Source organism: Anser anser (assembly GCF_964211835.1).
Source record: "Anser anser genome assembly, chromosome: 23".
Lineage (NCBI taxonomy): Eukaryota > Metazoa > Chordata > Aves > Anseriformes > Anatidae > Anser > Anser anser.
The window spans coordinates 5,931,239-5,952,804 of NC_139744.1; the positions used below are offsets into that span (position 1 = coordinate 5,931,239).

Sequence of the window (21,566 nt, forward strand, 5' to 3'; positions counted from 1 at the left end):
AGGTGCTGTGCTGCCCAAAGGTCAGATGGAAGATGAAGACCGCGCCAGACAGACCTGAAGCGGTGATAATCTCCCTGCTGAACCTTGGGGCTAAACCTCAGAAGGAGCTTTTACAGGTCGTTCAGATAAGATCTCCCTGTTGGTGTGCTGAGAGCCGGAGACAAAGGAAAGATCTTTGAAGCTTTCAGGAGATGGCCTGACTCCGGAGCAGCAGACCAAGGCAGGGAAGAGGCTGTAGGTAGGACCGGTCCCAGGAGACCAGCAATCTGCATATTTGTCGTGTTTGTGGCTCCGTTGCTCTCTCTCCTGATAAACCACTGAGATAACCTTGGCATCAGAGCTGTCACTTCAGCTGAAGAGCTGTCTCCTCGCTATGCAGTTAACTGCTGCAGTGCCTGCAGCTGCCATCGCCCAGGGCTCTTCCAAGGGGCTCAGCAGAAGCCTCTGCTCCCACCTGCTCCACCACCAGCTCTCTACAAAGAGTTTGGCATCAAGGTAAAAAAGCAGCAAAAAATTTCCCTTGCGTCAGGCCAAACAGGCACTGTGCAGTAGTGGGACCGTTGTTCAAGAGAACAGTCAGAAACATGGAACTTCCCCCGGAAATATTACATTTCCAACGCCCTTTGACAGAGATCAAGGTTTATTCATCTGAATTTGGACTGAGGGCCAGCTTGGGCCCTGTCAATTCACTGACAGTCCACAGACTTGGTGGGAAAGGAGATGGTGGGGAAAAAACGGGCCAGCCAAGGCAGAGTGAGCAAAGCAGTGCTTGTTTTAGTGACACCAGGGTGGCACTCGCGAACAATGAGTTTTTTATGCTGGCTGCTGCTGAACACAAAGAAGCCTGGCCCTGACAATGCCAACAAACTAGCTGGTGTGCATTTCCAGGGGACAGCAGATCTCATATGAAAGGAGAATTTGCCAGCATCCAGGCACCAAAAATGTCTACTTCTCCTTAAATCACAATATCCACATTTCCGAACATTTTTCTTATCAATCCACTGTTTAGCAGATTTTTGGCTTTCCAAAGGTGTGTGCGATACTGGCGCTGTCTCAAAAGCTGCTTGCCCCTTGGGGCTGTCGAGGGCGCACGGCGTACAGCCGGCATGCAGTGGCTGCGTGGCTCGGCTGCAGGCAGTGTTTGTGGCAGTGCTGGGAAGGACAGGTCGGGGGGTGGCCTTGGCATGCAAAAAAAGAGAAGTCTGGGACACATGGCTGGGATAAAACCCAGAAAAATCGTCCTTTGGTTTTCCTCTTGTGCGTGTGAGTGGTTTTGAGGATGCAAAGTGCGTGGCGCCTGCCCGCCCTCCCCAGCATCCCACCACCAAAGCCCTCATGGCTTTTGGCTGCCCTCGGCTCCTTTTGCAGGGTAGCCAACAACTGCATTCTCTCTTCTTGTAAGAGATGATCTTTATGTGAGCATCCTGTCACTGAACTTGAAAACAGGTTACCCTGAGCAGTGCCAAACCTTGCATAGACACCTACTTTGCTTCGTGCCTTATTTCATTTTAACTTGGTAAGGAAGGTACCTGAACTAAATCAAGCTGCTGTTAAACCACATAGTCCATATTATCCCTTTTCAGAATAGATTTTGGTTTTGAGGATAGCTTTATGCGTAGGTTAAACAGCTGCTGCAGCTGTTGAAGGCGGCGGCGCTGAGCGGGGAGCATGAGTGGGGAGCCCCAGCTGGGGCAGTAGCACCGCAGCTGGCTGTCACTTTTGTCACCCGAGGAAGGTTAATTTGGCTTTGGGCATCGCCCCTTCCGCAGCCCCCATCTCTTTGCACACCTCTGATCAGCGAGCAGAGCTGAACCGAGCTGCCACGCGAGCTGGCAGCCTCCTGGCTCAGCGCACAAAGCGGAGCCACCGGCATGCCAACAGCCCTCGCAGCTCCCGGTGTGCAGAGGCACGGACGAGACCCCCAGCGACTCAGGAGGAAAGAAGTGGGGCAGGTAGATTTGCTGCTGCCCAGGAAAGCTACAGGATGCATCCCTGGGAGCGCCGAGGAGGCTGCAGGATCTCCCCTGGTATCACAGCTGTGGTTTTGTGGCGAGCGCCCACAGACGGGCGAAGCTGTCGCAGATCCCAGTGCAAAGCATCAACGTTAATTCTGCAGTAAAAATACACACCTGGGATTGCCTCGCAAAGTGGATGGGTGGAAATTGTACAAAGGGAAAAGCTGACATGGCTCTGTGTCCTCCTTCAGCAGCCAGAGGAGACATTAACCATCCATCACCATTGCTGCAGCAACTTCTTACTTGACACTTTGTTAACAAGAAGCCCATTTATTACTTGAAAATGCTTATTCACAGAATCTGTTTACATTTAAGATTATATAAGGAGGAACTCGCTGTATTGCCTCCACATTATCAAGACCCAATGACTCATTAAATTTAACCAGAGCAAGTGCTGAACCAGTTGTGCTTTGTTAAAGCTATCTTAATTTCTGATGTGCTGTTTCCCTGCTGTGGCTTGTGCCCTCAGTTTTCAAATCTAGGCATCCAAGTGTTCATTGCTCGTGTCTAATGGCACAAGGGGATGGGCTGGAACACTCTGTTTTGGGGTCTTAAAAGCCGCTTTTGACCTAAAAAATGGAAACTTGTTGAACAGTGTTTGTCTGGACTCAATTTACCAAAGCACCTGGCAAAGCAATGAGTTCAGCAAAGGCAGCACTGCTCTTGGGACCTAACACAGACTGGCTTCTGTGTGATAGCATTTCTGACTTCATGATTTCCTTTCCATCTCTCATCAGTGCGTTCTGCGGTTTGGCCCAGGTGACCAGCATTAACCTTGAAAGTATATGCTGGCTATTTTAAGTGCTGTTTTCTGTTTTACCAGTTTAAAGATTGAAAGGTTAAAAGCATTACAGAAGGTGGGATTTCAGCTGTCTGCATTTACTAGAGTCTGAATTTAGTTGGTAAATATAACTTGAAAACTGCCAACACTTGTTAATTGTTTTTGTTAATACTTTGTGAGCTGCCAGTGATTTTACTAAATCAAGTTGTTGATTTAGTAATCAAACTAATCACAGTGCTTCAAAATTCTTTTAATTTGAAGTCACTTTAGATGCTGTGTAGTTAAGGAATCGTGCTGCAAGCTTATTGTCAAAGGAGCTTTTTGCATCCTTATAATTTTAAAAACCAGCATTTTGATTTTGTTTTAGTAAAACGGTAGAAAAATGGCAGTAAATCTCTGTGGCAAATTGGATGTGTTTTTCTGGATTTTGAGAACAATTGAAATGTAAAATATTGAATAAGCATAGGTTTAATTTAGGTTTTAATGATCATTTTTGTATAAGTAGTCTTTAAATCCCTCCTACAAAGCAGCCAACACTAGAGAGGTAAAATTCCACCCCTAGGAGTTGAGGAGGAGGCAGCTTTAAATAGCACAGCACCCTCTTCTCCCTTTTGTCTGCGTCCTTGCGCAACCAGGCAGCAGACAGCTCATCCTCTTTGTTTTTCATCTCCTTTGGATCATGCAGATGAAAAGAGGAGATAAAGGCATGAAGGAAAGGAAGGAGTCTCCATTTGAGTGATCAGCCCCCGGGCTAGAGTTTCACAGGCGGGGAGAAGCCAGCAATCCGTCCTTCTCCAGGCTTTCTGAAGCTGAAGGCTCTGTCCCCAGGGCTGGAACTAGTTGGGTGTCCCTTTTTGCCAAGCTGGGTGTCCCTTTTGCCAAGTTGGGTGTCCCTTTTCACCAGGTTGGGTGTCCCTCTTTGCCAAGCACACGGTGACCTTGCCTCTGCGCGCTCTGTTCCGGAGACGCACACCCTGGCACATACCTGTCTCTGGAGAGCATCGCGGTTGCTGCCTCCTCGCAGCAGTGAATCCATCAACTGTTCCCATTTTCCAGGCTGCCGCTTTTTATTTGCTCACCAGTGCCAGGTCTGGAGACGCAGGAGGTGCTCTCCCTGTAGCTGGCTGCGCCTCTATCCCATGCGGGGTGGGATATTGCTTTTAAAGATTTTCTGCCCGATCCTGACTCTTACGTTTGTGGAGCTTGTAAGCTGTTGACGTGGCTTTTCAGAAGCCTCGAGGAAAATCTTTAATTCATCTGTAGTAGGCTAAACATCTTGTCCATGAGAGTTGTGAAGTGGCAGCTGTTACAGAACAGCTTCTTTCCACAAGGTGTCCTCTTCCTCGGTGCTTTCAGCCAGGGCTGACCATAGCAGTTCGTGGGCAGTTGGCCCTGAGCATCCTCCCCAAACTGTCAGCTGTAGCAGGATTTGCTTGCTGCCTAGTCCTGAGGTTGGATCTAATTTTCCAGTTGGCCCTGCTCTGAATGGGGGGCACAGTGCAGGTGACCTGCAGCGAGCCCCTCCATCCTAAACTATTTGTTGAGTCCGTTTGTCCGGGGCCAGTGCTGGAAGAACAGACAGCGACGGGCTGAGCTCGGTCCCTGGGAGCAGAGCTGGCTGCTGTACCCCTGCTTTCTGGGTCAGCCGGAGGCTGGGGGCGCGGCGGGAGCAATGTGCACATCCAGCCATGGCCACATCGATAACAGCGTTTCTGGGCAGCTGAACGGTATTGATGGGCGGCAGAAACCACTCGGTCCTCTTGAGCTGGAAAAATAACCTGTAGCCAGTGAATGAAAAATGCATGAAAAGGGCTGGCGAGATGTCTCTGGCTTGCTGGCAGCTCTGAGAGAACAGGGCAGCACAGAGACCATGCAGGACTGTGCTGTTAAGGGTTTCAGGTTTGTCACAAGTCCAGGATCACCAGAGGGTTTTTCCTTCCTGCTCTGACCTTTGCATAGAGAAACTAAACTGGAAGTTTTTGGAAAATCCCCTTTGGAGTTATTGTTACGTTTGTGGCCACGCTGCAGCCCATCACTTGCCCTTTGGCTTTTCCTTCTCAAACTAAAGCTGGAAAGAAGTGACCTGTTCGTAATACAGTCAGAAGTGGTAGCAGGTGTTACTATCACATTTCTGTAGGGCTTTCCCCATAGGAAAAACATACCCAAGTAGCATAATTCTTCAAAGATGAGAGGCAGCTGACTTTGGAGCATGTGGCGATGCGAGTCTATAGTGAGCTGGGTTTGGGTTGCGGTTTCCTCTGCAAAAGAGGATGCAGAGCAGCTGCTTGCTGGTGGAGGGGCGATGCTGGCAGACCTGCAGTTTGTCCTGCTGTTCCCAGTTGAACGTCTGTGGGACTCCGGTTGTCCTGCCAGACTCGACCGGGAGCACGTGGTCAGCATGGCAGGGTGGGGGTTTTGAGGAGAAAGCATAAAGCTGGCTCCCGGTGTAACAGGAAGAGCACGCTGACGCTTTCAGCAGTGAAAATAGTGACTGGGAGGCCAGCACAAACTAATTGCATCCTCACCGTACTTCTGAGATGCTGTTAAAGGGCAGTGGGAGCTACAGTGGACCTCAAGGTCCGTATAAGCAGAGCACTGTGTGACAGCTTCAGGCACTCTGCTGCAACTTAGGTGTAGTGCTTTGTGCTGCTCCACACTAACACCCTGCCAGCTCCAAAGTTTTCTGTTCTAAAAGGTATCTGGCTTCTCTTTTTGCGGTGTATGTTAAGGGTTTTGTGTTCGTTTGTGGCTCTGAACAAGTTATGTTTCCTTGTCCTGCCTTCTGTTGGTGTGTATTTTTGCAGAAGCAGGAAGAAGCTGCGTGCCTGGCTGTCAAATGTTTCTTTGGGGAATATAAAGGGTGGAAGGTGACCAGCCCGGAGTGCAAAAGCACCACAAACGATCCATGTGGCAACTCAGCAGGACCAGAGGAGAGGGAAGGTAGTGAAATGTAATAGGTATTCCTAGAAATAAGGCTTCCCTCAAATACCTTTTGGTCCTCACTCAGATGCACTCAGCTGGATTTCAGGAGCCTCAGAGCCTACCTTCTGGCCAGAGCTCTGGGGTACCGAGGTAACTCGCCTTTCCTTCTCGCCGTTTCTGTGAGTGCTTTCTATCTGTGTCGTGCAGGCTGCCGCTAGCATCATGCCATCTCTGGAGGTTACAGAAGGGGGCTTGTGCAGCCCAATTTCATCCAGAATGCCTTTGAAATGTAATACACCTCTTAAATGTGCTTCGATATGCGGTTGTTAGCAGCTGTTCCTACTAGCCTTGGACTGCTGGGCCCCTGTACAGTGGACATTTGTAGGTCACTGGTCGTGCTGTTGCCAGATAACTTTCCGTGTTAGGCTGTTAATCATCTTCTGGTACCACTTGCTCCTTTATCTCAAGTGGAAGTTATCTCTGTAGCAGATCTAGAGTGTTTAGGGTTCAGTTATACAGTTTGTCTGTGTAAGGGAAAATGTGGTAATTAGGCAGTGGTTATCCACGGAACAGAGCAAAATCGGCACGGTAAGCTTTTCCCTCACACGTCTACAAATGCTTAATCGTAATAATTCTCAGCAGTTGGATGTGTGGCTGGTTGGCATGAAAATACTGAAGCGCTTGTTACTGTTGGATGGGTTTGGTGTCACAGGGCATTGTGCTCACCAGGCGGGTTTTCATAGCCCCTGCTTGTGTTCACCAGAAGTACTTCCACAAAAGCAAGGGCCCTGGATTGTGTCGTATTTGTAGGACTCCTCTGTGAGGGCAGCTTGAGCCTCTGCATGCAGCAGTGACCGCCTTGACGAAGTCAAAATCAGAACTTGGTTTCAATTTCAATAACATACCAAAAAATCCAGCTTTGAAAGCTGGTGGGCTGTCGGGGGCTGACTGCAGCCTCGCTTGCTGGGAACCCAGTCGTCCCCAGGCAGCACCTTCGGGTCCTGAGACTTGGGTCCTGCCCCTGTCCCAGCCGTGTGGTCCCACGGGCTGCCTCTCGCCTCCCCTGCTTGCCACAGCACCTCTCAGTTCGGGGGGTGCGGGTCCCCAGAGCTCAGAGGAGATCAGGGAGGATTTGAAAAACCACAGCAAAGGTTTTGCTTTTAAGGACAGAACTCCAGACTAATAAGCCTGCGTTGAGCTGACCTTTTGCTGGCAGCAGCTCAGTTCCTTGTGGGAGGGAAAGAAGCAAAAAGCTAAAGAGTAAGAAGCAGCTCCAATTAGTGACCTAGGTGTTTACACCAGCTCAGGAGCATTTAATTACCTGTCAGCAGCTTGCTTTCTCCTGGTCACAAGCGTTTACACATGCAGCCAGTCATTCCAGCTGTTTCTCTTGTACTGCAGGAATTCAGAGGTAATTATGTGCAGCAATTTAAAGGTAGCTAGCTTTTCCCTCAATATGTGTCATGTGAAGATGCGTACACCTGAAAGAGAGTCAAGTGCATGGCACCTTTGGGAAACACGGGTCTGAAAGGAGCCTTTATCTCCTTCCAGCATCAGGACCTGCTACTTGGCACAGGGAGCTTGACCTCACTGCGTATAAGCAGGGCTATCACAAAAGCACAGAAGTGGATTTATAAGCTGACAGGTCATTTTCAGGCAGGTTTTTGCAGACTGGCTCACTAAGTAGCTCGTGCTACGCGTCATGCAACGCCACGCTGAACTTGGCAGCAGCAGGTTTGCTGTGACCTCTGTTTCTGAGTGATCCGAATAAGCCTGTCGGCTCTCAACGTCTGTGGCAGGATTTTAGCCCCAGAGAAACGTGCATGACTTAAGGAGGGCCTTCGCTGAGCTCAAGGTCAGGCGGACTCTTCTGATCGCCCAACCTACTCGCGGTCTCTGGAAGCGCACCCAGTGATACAGAAATGGTTTGATGCAGAGCCCTCAGCTAAGCATGAAGGCAGGCGATGTGCTGAATGCCGTACAGGAGCCGTTTGGGCCAGGACAGACAAGGTTGGGAAGAGCGTTGGCGCTTTTCCCTGAGGGATCCCACCCGTGCTCACTCCCATTGATCCTCTGGCTTTTCATGTTGGGATTTTGGTTTCCACGCTTTGTGGTCCGGTGCCCACATCCTAGTTTAAGAAGAGATCTGAACCGTCGTGTCATTCTGACTTATCTCCGTATTTGTAGCTCCTAAGCTGAATTAAAGGATGCCTGGATGTAGTCAGCTGTTCTCCTGTTAGCGTGTTTGGTGCTTAGGGCTGCTGAAGCTGGAAAGGAGAAGCTCTGGGACTGCAAAGGGGAAGAAGACTGCTTTGCTCAGCTGCAGGCAGGAAGAGAGACTCACGAGACCAAGAACAGATCTATTTCGCAAAAAGATGATTTTTGTCTTATTTGCTCTAAACTCTTATCAGCTACCTCTGTAGCTTGCAAACAAAAGTTTGTTGCAAAAACCAAGATCCTCAGATGCGGGTTTTAAATTGCATTGGAGAATATTCCTTGTTCGTGGTGTTAGTGCAAAGTACTTAAAAGGTTAAGACGAGTGCAAGAGGGTCCTCGTGCAGGTTTAATATTAAGATGAGAGGTTAATTTGCCATTTTGGTAATTCTGCCATTGAGGTCTACAGCCAGCTCGCACACAGGCATACCTTCGAGACTGGGGGGATGGTTCTTTTCCCAGAGATTATTTCACAGTGGTGGCATCTTATCTTGTCACTGCAATGGCTCTTGAGAAAACATATAGGAAGCCTCTTGAAATGATGTGATAGCCTTGGAACAAAGAGTTAATCTATTACTAGTGGAAGCATTTGCTTTGCAATTCATTTTTCCCCATTTGCAGCTCAATTTTTCAATTTATCACAGAGAGCAATGTGAGAGATTTAACTCTGGTAAGCCCAGAGGAGGATGGAAGCTGATTAGAAACTGGGGTGGAGGAAGATATTTTGCTCAGCTGGAATGACTGCAGCAAAGTAAATTAATACTGAATGCTTGAGCTGTAGATACTTGATTTGTTAATGGCTTTAGCTTTGCAGTCATTTGGTTGATGTAGCAAATTTTTCAGTGCCATGTGTAAATCTGCCGATTTCTCCTAGCATGGGCTCTGAAATACTAAGGCATGAAATATGGATAATTCCGCCTGCTAAATGATGGATGTGATCACGGTGAGTGTAGCACCGTTTGGTACCTCCAAAATAGCATTCAGTATTGTCATGGGAATTTCAGTTATTCTTCACGCTTGCCATAGGCCCAAGAAGTGATTAGTATCCCCCGTTAGACTGCAGAGCCAAGGAAATGTGATGGCGTCTTATTCGTAGAACGACTCCCTTTTGCCAAACCTGCCTGTACTCAGATTTCTGTCGGAGCCCAAGGCCGCACAGACCCCGTAGGCCGCCAGGTCTGGTTTCCTGCACCATGGTGGTGCATCGCAGGGCCTGCCCGGGGAGAGGGCTGCCTGCGGGGCGGTGGTGTAACAGCACTGCCAGGAACTGCAGCCCCTGGCATCGGCTCCGATCTGCAAGAAGCAGCAGGTCGGGGGTGGGAAGGAAAGAGGCACATCTACAGAAATAGCATTTAAGTGAAAACCGTACCCTACGCTGCATGGAAAGATAGGAAGAAGGATCAATTCTTTTGCAGCTGAGAATGCGAGCTGTGCCAGACAGTAATTAAAAGCATTTTACTGTGCCTAGTAACGTGTCTCGGCTCTAAAGCTCGCATCCCGAGCCTGCTCTGGAACAGACCCGTTTTTATTCCAGCGAGACGGGGTGCACCGGAGGCTTCGCTGGCTGGTCGCGAGCGCTCCTGCAGCCCCTCTCTGCCCTCCACAGCGCTCCTCTCCTTCGGGCTGAAGCATCCCTTGCACCTTCCCTGGGCCTCGCCCTCCCATCAGCTGTGCGATGTGCTCCCAGGATCAGCTAATGGGGCAGTAATATTGCTGTAAAATTGATACAGACCGTGATTCCAAAACAGAGCTCGCCCTACTGAGCAGGAAGCTGGATTTTTAGACAGCAGGATTTTGCTGTGTTTCCGGGTTGGGTAACCGATGACAGACGTTTGAGTGTATATGTCTGTGTTGTGCACGCATAGGTGTTGTCCTCCTGAGGAGTCACGTAACACCCTGAAATGAAAAACAGGTGGTGTTGCAATGAAAATGTGAATGCTGAATATAGTGGGAATCACCCCTTCCTGAGACGGTCTGGCAGTGTGTGTTCCCTACCGAACTTTTCATGTCTGTAAGCAAAAGTCTTTTTGCTTATGCACCTGTTTTTAAGGCTTCCTTTAAAACAAGGAAGAGCATTTTCCCATGACTCAACAGTTATTGCAGCTATTTCTGTAACTCCAAACTTCTCGTTGAATAAGTTAGGGAAAGGAAAAGCAGAAATAGGTCAGTTATTTCAATAAGACGTAGTTGTCTCTCTTCACAGCAAGCTACCTTTTTGTCATGCCTATGTGAATTGTGCTAATGTATCAGTGAATAAAGAAAAAAGAACAAAGTGGAGCAGAAGTGCCAGCTTTTTTATTCTGGGATTGCAGTCTCCGAGCCTTTTACTCAGCAGAAGTGATACCAAGGCTTCTCTGGAACATCTTGGCAAACGTTCCTGAAATAATAGAAGTGTATTGGCTGCCCACCTCTCTGAATACAAGGTCCACTTAAAAACCCTGCCCGTCATTTTGCTATCACAAAAATCAATTTCCCTGTACACCTTAAGTCCTGGTTTTAAGAAGCGTTCTTGATGCTTTGCAGGACATTGCCAATCCATAATACTAAGGAAACGTGGTGAAAGCTTGCTGCTCTTAGGAGTCATCTGGCTTGAAATGTAGAGAAGTAGGCTGCCTTTAATCATTAGTCATAGGGTTACATTTTTCAGCTCGCTGCTTTTTCCTGGGGAGTGCCTGTGGCTGATACCAATCTCCTGGCAGGTCGGCTGTCACATTGGTTTAGGCTAATCTGACCGCGGCTGGTCCTTGGAGAGGACACCAGGAGGCCAAAATTATATTCCTCTTTTTAAATACCTCCATGCTAGTGTGCACTACTGGAAGGGCTTTGTTTTGTGACTTTTAAGTTTCATGATCGAAGGAAAATCTTTCTTACAAAATCAACCTCATCATTTGCTCTCCCCAGACTTCACATCTTAAAACCTGATTCACCCCGATGCTTTCCTCTGTAACAGCAACGACTTTATCACGCCTGAATTGTGATCGGGCACAGAATATTTCAGTGGGATGCTGCAGTGTGGGTGCAGAGGTGATCTCAGTGCCGTGGCTGGCTTTCCCACATAGACAATTTTGTGCTGCTCGGTTTTAAAGGTGCAGGAGTTGGCAGAAGCAGCCTCCGCCATGCCGCGGGAGGTGAAGCCGGGGCTGTTCCCAGCCCGGCACTGTCCGTGCGAGGCCAGGCCGTCTTCTTTCTTCCTTCCTGGTGTTGATGAAATCCTCCACTTCCTCCTCAACTTGCCCACCTCACGATTGCCTGTTACTCTCTTTTCTGTAACCCGAATTCTCCTCTGGGTCGTGGCTGGCCGTCCCCATCTTTTAGCCTTTCCATGCTGAGAAACGGGCTGAGTTTTCTCAAGAACTTAAAAAGTAGCATTAGTGGGGAAGTTCGGTGCAGGCAAGATGCGCCAGCCCCCGACGTCCTAAGGACGGCTGTAAACCTGATCAAACATCACCCCTAAAATACTGTCAGCCCCCGGGACCCTGCTGTTAGCATGTGGGGAGGTGGGAACCAAAAAGACGAATGCACCGACGTGCTCCATCACCTGCGTTCTTGTTCCTGGGACCCCATGCTTGTAGCATCTTCTTTTGTTTCAGTAGCACCACCCTTGGTACGATCTGCTTCTGAGTTTCACTCTGACCTTCTGAGCTTGCCTTGTATTTAAAATCCCTTTTTGAGCAGTGCCTACTTGCATTATCTCCTCAGGCTCCTCATAAAGGTCCTGGGTGTGCTGTTGCCCCCAGGAAATAGCAGGGAAGTTGCAATTGCTGCAAAAACTAAAACCCGAATGCGATGGAGCAATCAGGAGGTCCGTGCCCTGAGTCACTCTGACTCGTTGCTTACCTTTCCCCTTCCTGTCTGTCATCTGCTGGCTAATGATTCTTCCCTGCCTTGTTTGGCAGGGTCTGGTACTGGTTTTAAGCCACCTTTGTTTCGGGAGCCACCTGGCACGGTTGGGTGTTTGCAGAAAATACCCCACTGCCTGCAGTGCCCTCGCTGCCGCGCCGGTCCCAATCGAACAGCTCCCAAGGGGGACAGTGCTAAAAAAAATAATAATAAATCACTATGTTTAAATGCTTCTTGTTTTGGCTGTACAGAGAGGCATTTTTAACAGCAGGGAGACCTCAGCCAGACTCCTCCACAAGAGGCTAAAAGCCTGTCATTAAGCGAGGAAGGATTCGGCTGGACGTGGCGCTGTGGATCCGGGGAGGGGAGGGGAGGGGAGGCTTCCTTGCCCGCCCGACATCGGGCATGGTGACCTGAGCGCACCCCACCCCTGCGCACTCGCCTTCGATAAAAATTCACGTTGAGCTTTTGGAAAGGACCTGAGGGCTGAGTAGCCGTGATGCTGCCTGCCCGAACCACTGGGGAAAATGTTCTCGTGCAGTGCTGGTTGGCTGTAAAACTGTGACCTTTCATCAGATGCTACGTGATAAAATCTTGCTTCGCACAGGCAGGGTGAACAGGAATGCTGCTTCTCCTTGGGAGAAAAGCTGCAATAGAGCACAGCACAATAACATCTCTTTTTTGTGGCGTTCTTGTATCCCCTGAAGCTTTAGCTAATTTCTCTTTTTTTCTATTAAGCGATATAAGCAAGGGCAAAAAATTGAGGTTTTCAGATCAGATCTGGAAATAGAGAGACAGGATTGAGCACAGCTGTCCCAGGTCAGAGGAGCTGAGGAGGAGAAGCAGCCCTTGTTGATGGAGCAAGGTTATGCCCACGGCCAAGGTATGGGCTTCAGCGTCAGAAATCTCCTTCGGGGTTAGCCTTGGTTCAGCTTTGCTGCCGGGCAGAGTGGTCCCAGGACGCCACCAGCATCTCAGCGTGCTGTCCCCTCATCCTGCGCGAGGCGGGTCCTGGTGACACCCAAGCATCCTCTGCACCAGCTTCTGCCACGGCAGCTGCGGGCGAGCAGGACTATCCCCAGGGAACTTCAAAACAGCCTCATGAAAGGGCGGCGTAGGAAGGGGAATTCATGCAGAATTAGCTTCTGCAGGGGTTATATAGGGTGCACGGAGCAGCAGTCGCAGGAGGCAGTAAATGAAACCAGCTCTCGGTGCTCTGCTCCAGCCCCTGGTTGGCTGGCAGGAGCGAAGCATCCGATGGGATGATTAATATCCAGGTTGCTATAGCGACCGGGAGCCGTGGTGCTAAAAGCAGCCATTCTCCATCACCCCCTCTGTGCCGGCACACGCGCCGGCCGAAGGGCGCTGCGGGAGCTCTGCCCGCACAAGGCCGTGGGTGCTCCCCGGGACGGCGGGGCCCTCCCACCTCCCACCCAACTCCCAGCTTCGAGGAGCCCGATGTGCTCGGGACACAACGGGGCCGTTGCATTTGGCCACGCGGTGGCTCGGGCTGCAGGGCAGGAGCGGTGCCAGGGCTTCGGGGGCGGCTGTGCTGGGGCATCGCACCGTGACAGCCGCGGGCTCAGCGCGGTGCGGTGACGCAGCCCTGCTCCCTGGCCCCATTCAGGGCTCCGCTCCCCGCCAGCGGCTCCAGTGTCATCACAGGGGTGAAGTCGGAGCCGGTACCGGCAAACTGCGCGGGTGGCTTCGCCCAAGCAAAGCGCCCACCGATACCTTAGTGGCTGCCCAGCAGCCTCACCTGCGCGGGTCGGTCCCAAAGAATAAGGAAACCCAGAAGGAGGAGAGAACTTCCGAAGCCTCCTCACTTGTTTTTTTCACAATAATTGTGTGTGATCTCTTTGAGGCCGAGCGGCAGCTTCCACCATTTTGTGGCTGCAGACTTCTACCTGCCGATTTCAGAAGCGTCTGTTTGAATTACAGCCCTGCCCGTGCCGGTGGGGGAAGCAGAGCTGCTCCTCCGTCGGCCTGGCTGTGCGTTGTGCCTGTGCTGACAGGGCGACAGCAGCACTTCGCTGCAGCGTGGCTTTCCAACATAATGCACCCAGCTTGCCTTCAACTGTTTGACCGCTGTTTGACACAAGGAAATCGTTGTCCCCTTGTAAATTTGAGTGGTAAGCAGCTGAAGAATCCTACATTTATCATCTTCATCATCAAATCCTTCACCTCAAATTCTTTCAGGAGGTGCCCGATGCATTCCAGCTGACTGAAACATGCTAGATTGCCTTTGAAGCTTTTTTCTCTTTTTTCCAAATTTCTCTGTAGCCACATAGGTTCCTTAACCTTCAAAAATTCAGGCTGCAGAATGTTATCGGCATCTGCTAAAGCAGCCAAGAGCCTCCTCTTGGGAGGGACGTGGCAAACGGGTGCCTCTGTGATGAGCCGAGGAGCCCCGCAGCTGGCTGGGCGGTGGTGAGGACCAGCGGTGGGAAGAGAACGGAGCAAAGCGCCTCTGCTGCTTCTCAGCCTTTGCAGAGATCGAGGCCCGTGATGTCAAAAACGGGAAGCCGGTCTGTGTTCATCTTCCTAAGTGGTCGTCTTTTATTTATGTGCCAGTGCATTTGTAATGCAGGATTCTTGGCGTAACCTCGTGAACGAGTTGATGTGCTTTTACCCTGTCTATAGCCAAGGACTTTGAATCATATTTTTGGCACAGTGCTTTTTCATAAAATATGTAACGCTCAAGCGTCTTGTGGCCAGGTTTGATGCTACTAAAGTAGAAAGCTGGATGAGAGCTGACTCTCAAAAGCTTTGCCAGGCCTCAGAATAGCTGAGAAAATGTGGCTAAAAGGAGACTTCAGAAGAAGCTGCAGTTGGTACGTTTGTGCTGCACCAAGGGAAAGCTGCTGGGTTTAAGAACCGGGCTGGTTTGAGTAGATGAACTGAAGTGGTAAAAGACATCCTCGTGTTGTAGCCCGACTGTAACGCAGGTAACCATCAGCCTTGGAAACTCAGCTCCGTGTGCATCCAAAGGCAAGCTGAACATAACCGGAACTGCAGAGCACGCGGAGCCGTCTGTGCCTGCCGCGTGTGGGCAGGGAGGAGCGAGGCTGCGAGGACGTAACGCGCTCCTAAAGGTTGTTTCCTACCTAAGTAGAACATCCATTCCGTAATTATGCACCAGAGCTGGTTTCCACTCCTTACCAAGGCAGGTACAGATGCATTAGCCCCAAAAGACACTCCTGTTACTGCTGCAAACTCAAGGGTATGTGGAGAGATGGAGACGACTCGGGCACCTTCCTCCTGCGAGAGGGATGCTGCAGACCCCAGATGTATCAGCAGCTCTCCCCTCTCTTTTTACTTTCCTTCACCTTATCTTGCAACACAGCAGCTTATTGCCAGTCTTTAGCGTGCAGGAGAATTCATGTAAAATTTATAATTTTTAGCTTCAGAGAGAGCACAAAATACACTGAATTCTGGGGTGAATGTAAGTCCTGCAGTGCTGAACTGCACACAGGGGCCGAGGGAGAAGGAGTAGGGCTCTGTGGATTTTGGAGCAGGCATGTCCTTGTAACCCCGAGTGATCAAGGCAGCAGTGCAACATGCTAGGGTGTCTCCTGTTAGGGTGCTAGGTCAGCAACCCCTGTCTTTGTGCATGGCCCCTGGCAGCTGGGCACTTTGGTGGCAATCCCGTGGTGGCTGGGAGCCACCTTTTCCATTACCCACTGGAAATGGGTATTTTCCACACCCACACAGGGCTCTGAAATCATTCACTTTGCCTGCTTGAGAAAATAAAATATTTAACACACTGCATGAGCTGCTTGCTTTTTTTTTTTTTTTGAACGCTGCTTTGTTGATGAGATTTCCCAGGAAATACCCTACTTAGTAAATGCATTTTTCAACCAGAAAACCATTGGCCAGCTTTAGCGAATGCTTTGTAAGGGATAAATTACATCGGGCTTTGAATGCTGAAGACACAAGAAGAGAAAAAAGACAGAGCCTTCTCCTTTTGAAGTGCACATGTGAATTTTTCAGCTTCGATAGGAGCAGAATTCGGGAAGCACCAGAAGGAGCAGGTGCCAAGGTCAGGGCATGGTTTGCAGGAGAGCTCACGTTCCTGACGTACATCTCCCCCATCACCACGCTCACATGGGACGCAGCAGTCATGCTGCTGGTTGAATGAAGCCAGAGTCTGCCACGAATCGATCCCTTCCTTGAATTTCACCTGATACAGGGTAGTTAAGTTCACATTGCTCCATCAAATTTTCCAGGGATGAAGAAAAGGAGGTGGTTGGACCCACCGTGCCTTCCACTTGCAGCCAAAGTGCTGTCTCAAAAACACTTTTCGGGGCTTTCCCAATGTAAAATGTACACGTTGGGTGCCATCCTCCTGGGTAGTAAGGCTGGCTGTTGGGCTGGGACATCACGCTCATGGACCATAATTGTGCAGCCCTGCATGGAGAGCAGCCCCCGATCACCGTGGGGACTCTTCTTTGCCCAGGAGCAGGAGAATCAGCTGGCTTTGCTGGAAGAGACCGAAATATTTTACAGCTTGATGCTTTCCGGAAAGCTTTCTCTGGCTAGTTGGAATGGATGCATGAATGCCCGAGTTACTACATAAATAAAGAACGAACTGCAGCTCGCCTGTGCTGCTCTGGGACCGCCTGACCTTGGGTTCAAGTAGGAATAAATGCATTTTAAGAATGAGAGAGTGAATCATTTAATGGACTAGGTTTGTTCCTCAGGCACTACCGACAGCCAGACGGGAAGCAATATACCTGGATCTGCCACAGACGCGTCTTGAAAAAAGCACATCCGTGTTATGGCAGCTGCTGTCTTCTTAGGAGAGCAGTTTTTATGGTTTAGACATGAATAAAAGGAACGAGACAGTGCACTGGTTGGGTGCCAGCAGACCAGAGTATTTATAGCAGTCTTTGCTTCTGCCTTGCTATGTGGCATTGGACATATGTAACGCTCTCCCTTGAGAATATTCATTTTTTTTAGATATTAACAAATCTTGTTTCTTATTAAAATGGCAAGAATAGAGTTGCTGACGCAATTCAAGTCTGATGTTGTAATATGTGGTACTGTACGGTTCCCAAAACTTCAGGCAAGTGGCTCTGTGGTTTACATTGGTAAATAGATGTCAGCATGAGCTGCAGAGGAAAATGACACATGGGCAAGTCTGAGCCAGAGAAGATTTAAAGCCACTGTTCAAGGGTAGTGACAGCGCTGTCAGTGGCACCGTAGGGACTGCAGTTTCTAGCCTGGTCATTCTCTCATGGATTAAAAATTGCCTTTGAAAAGGCACGTCTTCCAGCTTCCGATGTGATTTGCCTGGACACAGACCACGTGGTACAGAAGTGCATTAGAAATAAGCCACAAACATTTGTTAGTTTTGAAGGCTGAAAAAAAAAACAGGGTATCGAGTATCATCTGACTGCAGATAATTTTGAAAAATTACTGAGAAATGGCCAGCTAGAGCCACATTTAACTCAGCTGACCTTTGGTGGCATTAACATGCCTGCAGGACTTGTTCTGACCTTTGGCTATGGAAATCTGCCTTTTGATCCTGACTTGAGATCTCCTTTATTTGTGTCTGTCCTCTCTGTATTCTCTCTCCTCCATCGCTTTGACCTGTGTCAGTGTCAAATCCCAGCCAAGGCCACCTTGCTCAGAAAAGCCCAACCACGCAAACAGTGCTGGGTCCCTAAAAGCAAGAACCCACGTGAGAAAACAGCGCCCTGGCTGTCTCATGCTTGGCTCTGACTGCGTGAGACCTCGAACTGTTTCACAAGGCAGGTTGTGAAAACCCTTTGTGGTTCAGGCAGTTGTCACGGCCCTGCCGTGCACGTGCAAGGAACGCAGGGCGAGCAGCAAACGGGTGGCACGCTGCCCGCCGTGCTCACGTGTCCCCCGCTCCTCCGGCTGCTCTTGAGCTCCGAGCAGGGAGGAGTGATACGCACCCAAAAATGGGTCCCAGCTCATCCCCGTACCCTGGGCTTCTCCCCTTGGGGCACCAAGCCGGTGGGATGAAGAGTGGAGCCTGCTGACTTGGTCTGGGGGCGCTCCAAAAACCGCAAGCCCCTTTGGCAGCATGGAGAAGAGATTTCCTTTATTCTCACTGCCAGCACTCATACAGCCCAGCATGCAGTGTAAGGAGGCAAAGAGGACATTAAATTATTTTCTCGGGTACACAAGTCAGTAAATCACAGCTTTTAACCTCCCATAGCTACGTGAGCCAGTGTATTTTAATGAGAGCTGGATGGGAAAAGGTGTTTCTGCCTCGGATGGCAGGTCCCAGCGGTGGGAATTCGAGCAGAGCACAGAAGGATGAAGCGTGCCAAGGAGTCACAGGGCCGATGCTGTCAGCATCATCCAAGTCTTACTTAGGGAAATTTATGCTCCGAGTGTGTAAATCTCTTCTGGAAGTGGGACCCGGGGCTTTGAAGCCGTGCACACTTCACATTGACGACCCCCCCGAGAGGGAGCAAGCGGACGCAGCGTGCCAGAGCACGCCGCAGGCTCTGCGTGGGACGTGTCTGCCCCTGCAGTGAGGCGTCCCCAGGGCTGTTTGCACGTGGTGCCCGCCGTGCTGGTCCTGTGCACGGGGCGACTCAGCCAACACAGGGGGAGATACAAAACACGCGTCTGGTCTCGGTGCCGGTTCCACGTCTGTACGTGCCGAGACCAGTTGTTCCTATTTTTGTACCGTTGAAGCCATTGTGGTGTTACAGCTTCTCCGACCACCCACTCCCTCGAGCCCAAATACCCAGTATCATTGTCCTGCAAGCTGCAGCAAGCCACAAGTGCTCAGAGGAGATACACCCCGTCCCTCCCTGCCAGATACGCAGCCTGCACAGGCAGCACGCTATAAGCCCTCCTGCAGAAGACACTTATCTTTTCCACAAATGACACCTGTTGTAACTCAGATATGTAAATGTTGTGTCCAATCTCGTTTTAGATCCTGCTCATCTCTTCTCCCCTCTGTGCCACGCAGTAGCAGTGAGTGGCACAGCTGCTGTGACCCACAGCAGCAACACATTGCCTGGGAATGTATTTGAACCCACCTCGAAATTATCAAACATACTGTTTGGCTTTCTGGCTTTTGTTGGAAGTAGGGACTTTAGTAGAAACAGAGACTTGAGAGCTGCCTGGTTTTTTTTAGCCCTCTCTAGTTTTTAATCACCGCTTCTTACATATCTTCTTCATGCAGAATATAGCTGCTGCTTTTTTTGGTTACTTTTTTATAGCCTCCCTTCATCTGTGAGCCTTTGTATTTCTTCATCTCTGACCCCCTCAAACGCCGCACCCGGTAGCCAGATGAGCCTGCAGCGCTGACTTACATCAGGTGTTACAGCTGCTCAGTATTTGCCATCCTGCTCCTAATGCTCCCCAACAGCTTGTTTGCAGCCACGTGTTGTCTTGAAGCCTTAGCCCAGTAGTCACAGTGATGACTCTTTCCAGAGGAGACGCCTTGCTCTAAGTTCCAGAAAGATTTGCCCATTTAAAAAATCCCCTCCGGAATACATCACATTCGGTTTATTGCTGCCGAGCCCTCATTTCACACTGCACAGCATGCTTCATTCGCCTCATTTAAATGCCTGCCACGAAAATCGGATGCTCCCTTTACTCTGTTTTCCATCTTCTGCCCAAATTTTGATTCCTAAAAAGAATTTCTTCCACACTCCACGATTGCCCCAGCTGCCTCCGTGCCCCCCGCAGGCCGTATCGCCTGCCCCTTCTGCCGCTTCCCCCGGGCCCCCGCGCTGACGGCCCGGCACCGCTCGCGTTCACGGCTAAGTGAAGGGCATCGCATGGCCTACTGCTTCGCTCCGTTTCCGTGCCTATTACAGTTCTTGCAAAATGTTCCAAGTCATCTGTGTTTGCTCTTAAGCATCCTGTGTGTTTAACATTTATTTAACAATACATTTATTTAACTTCCTGCCCGCTGTCTTCGCAGAAACTCCCTCTGATCTTTCTCCACTCTTTTTCTCCATTCGTTTTGCTCCCCACCACTTACTGGAGACAAGATGCTTTTGTATTATCAACAATGTTGACAGATGTCTGTGGCCATTTATGCGCTACTTGGCTTGTGTTTTCCCTGAGGTCCTAGATTAAATGCTCAGTCAAAACTCTCATATTTCATGGGCCAGTAGTCTGCTTCCACTCTGAGTCATCCCTTCTCTGCTGGTTTCCCTTTTGCCGGCGTTTGCCCAGGTGTCTCACCGGCTCCCACTGGACGCCTGACGCCACGCTGGCTGCAGGATGTGGCTGCTCGCGTACGCGGCTCTCCGTGCGACGCCGGTGGTGCTTAACCCGCGCGCCTGCTCTCACGCAGCAACTGCCCCAACCGTTCATCGACGGCGTCTCTAACAAGTGCAGGGCGATGGACTGGAGCACAGATAAGAGGCAGTAATCTGATAAAGGCAGTTTGCGTGCGAGGATGGTTCGGCGCAGGGGAAGGGAGAGAAGTCGTGCGTCCTGCGGGGCTCGCTGAGCCGTAAATCCCCGTAGCAGAGCGAGGCCCCTGTGTGCAACCAGCTGAGAGCAGCATGTCGCGGGAGAGGCCACTTCCACCCAGCAGTACCATTGTACGAAGACCTGTGTGGTCGCAAACCACCGAGGCCTTCACGTGGTGCTAAAGCTGTTATGACCACGCGGTTCCTTGCTGGGCCAGATCCTGACTCCCACAAGCGCTCTCCGTTTGTACTTTGCACCCTCTCAGGCAGTTTCTTGCCTGGGTGCTGGGGGGCTCACATTTCTTCCCCAGCAGGCTCTCAGCCAGCACTTGCATCTCGCTGCCTCTTCTAATGGAATAGTTGTTAAAAATAAGTAATTTTATTTCCCAGAAGCTGCCTAGCAGCAGCATCCATCATTTTGTCCTAATTGACTTTACTTCCGTCAGCTTTCGGGTTACGTCCAGGCTTGGTGAGCAGCCAAACCTGCCATAAACCAGCTCAGATGGGGCTGCGCTCAGAGGCAGGGCTGTGCTCGGGATCTACGACTCTATTAGCCCTGACGTTGTGTGCCTGGTCTCCTAAATGTGTGCCTGTGCAAGAGAGATGCCAGGAGCATCTTGGAAGCCCATTAAGGACTTATTAAGATAGAGGCCAACGCCTGGAACAGCCTCTGTTGTGCAGGCGGAGGGGGCTGGAGGCAGCCCTGGGGGGCTCTGCAGGGCCGATGTGCTGCGGGCAGAACCAGCACCTCCACGGGCAGCGGCGGGGGTGGAAGCAGAAGGATGAGGTCAGGGGGCTTCTCCTGAACTGAGAACACAGCATCCCAACAGTGGCTGCGTGTTGGTTGTGGGGGCTGGCTTTGAAGCTGTTCTTGGTAAGAAACCGCGCCTGACCCCAAGGCAGGAGCTTTGAATCAGGTAGATCTGTGTGCACAGGCTGCGGGAAGGGACCGGCCGCAGGGCTAAAGCTCATACACGCGTCCTGTGCTCCTCCACAGGCTGGAGAGGGTGTGGGGTTAAAAGACAACTCTTGAGAGTCAGAGGATTTGGGTTTAGCTCTTCACTCTGGCGCTGCGTTCCATCACCGTGGGCTTGTCACTTAACTCCCTGCATGGTGACCGTGTCTTCAGCGGGGGGCTGGCGATAAACACCCCGTTCAGTTCTGCCCACCAACCTGGAGATGGCAAAATATTCCGTCTTCATTGCAAACCCCAGGAGTTCCTTTAAATTGTCAGAAGGCCGTAAGATGACTCGCATGTAATTTGTAAATTCGGAAATGTTCCTCAAATACGAGCAACCGTGGAAATGCTTACGGAATTACAGCAGGGATGGTGAGACAAAGACCAGTTTTGTGTTTCCAAGCTTGAAATTTAAT

The 21,566-nt window shown here is 50.4% G+C and overlaps 1 protein-coding gene across 1 annotated transcript in view; it reads left to right on the forward strand.

Annotated features, from left to right (window-relative positions):
• Positions 1-21,566, forward strand: part of MYO1D (myosin ID) — a 158,099-nt gene that overhangs the window by 131,265 nt on the left and 5,268 nt on the right. The window lies entirely within an intron of this gene.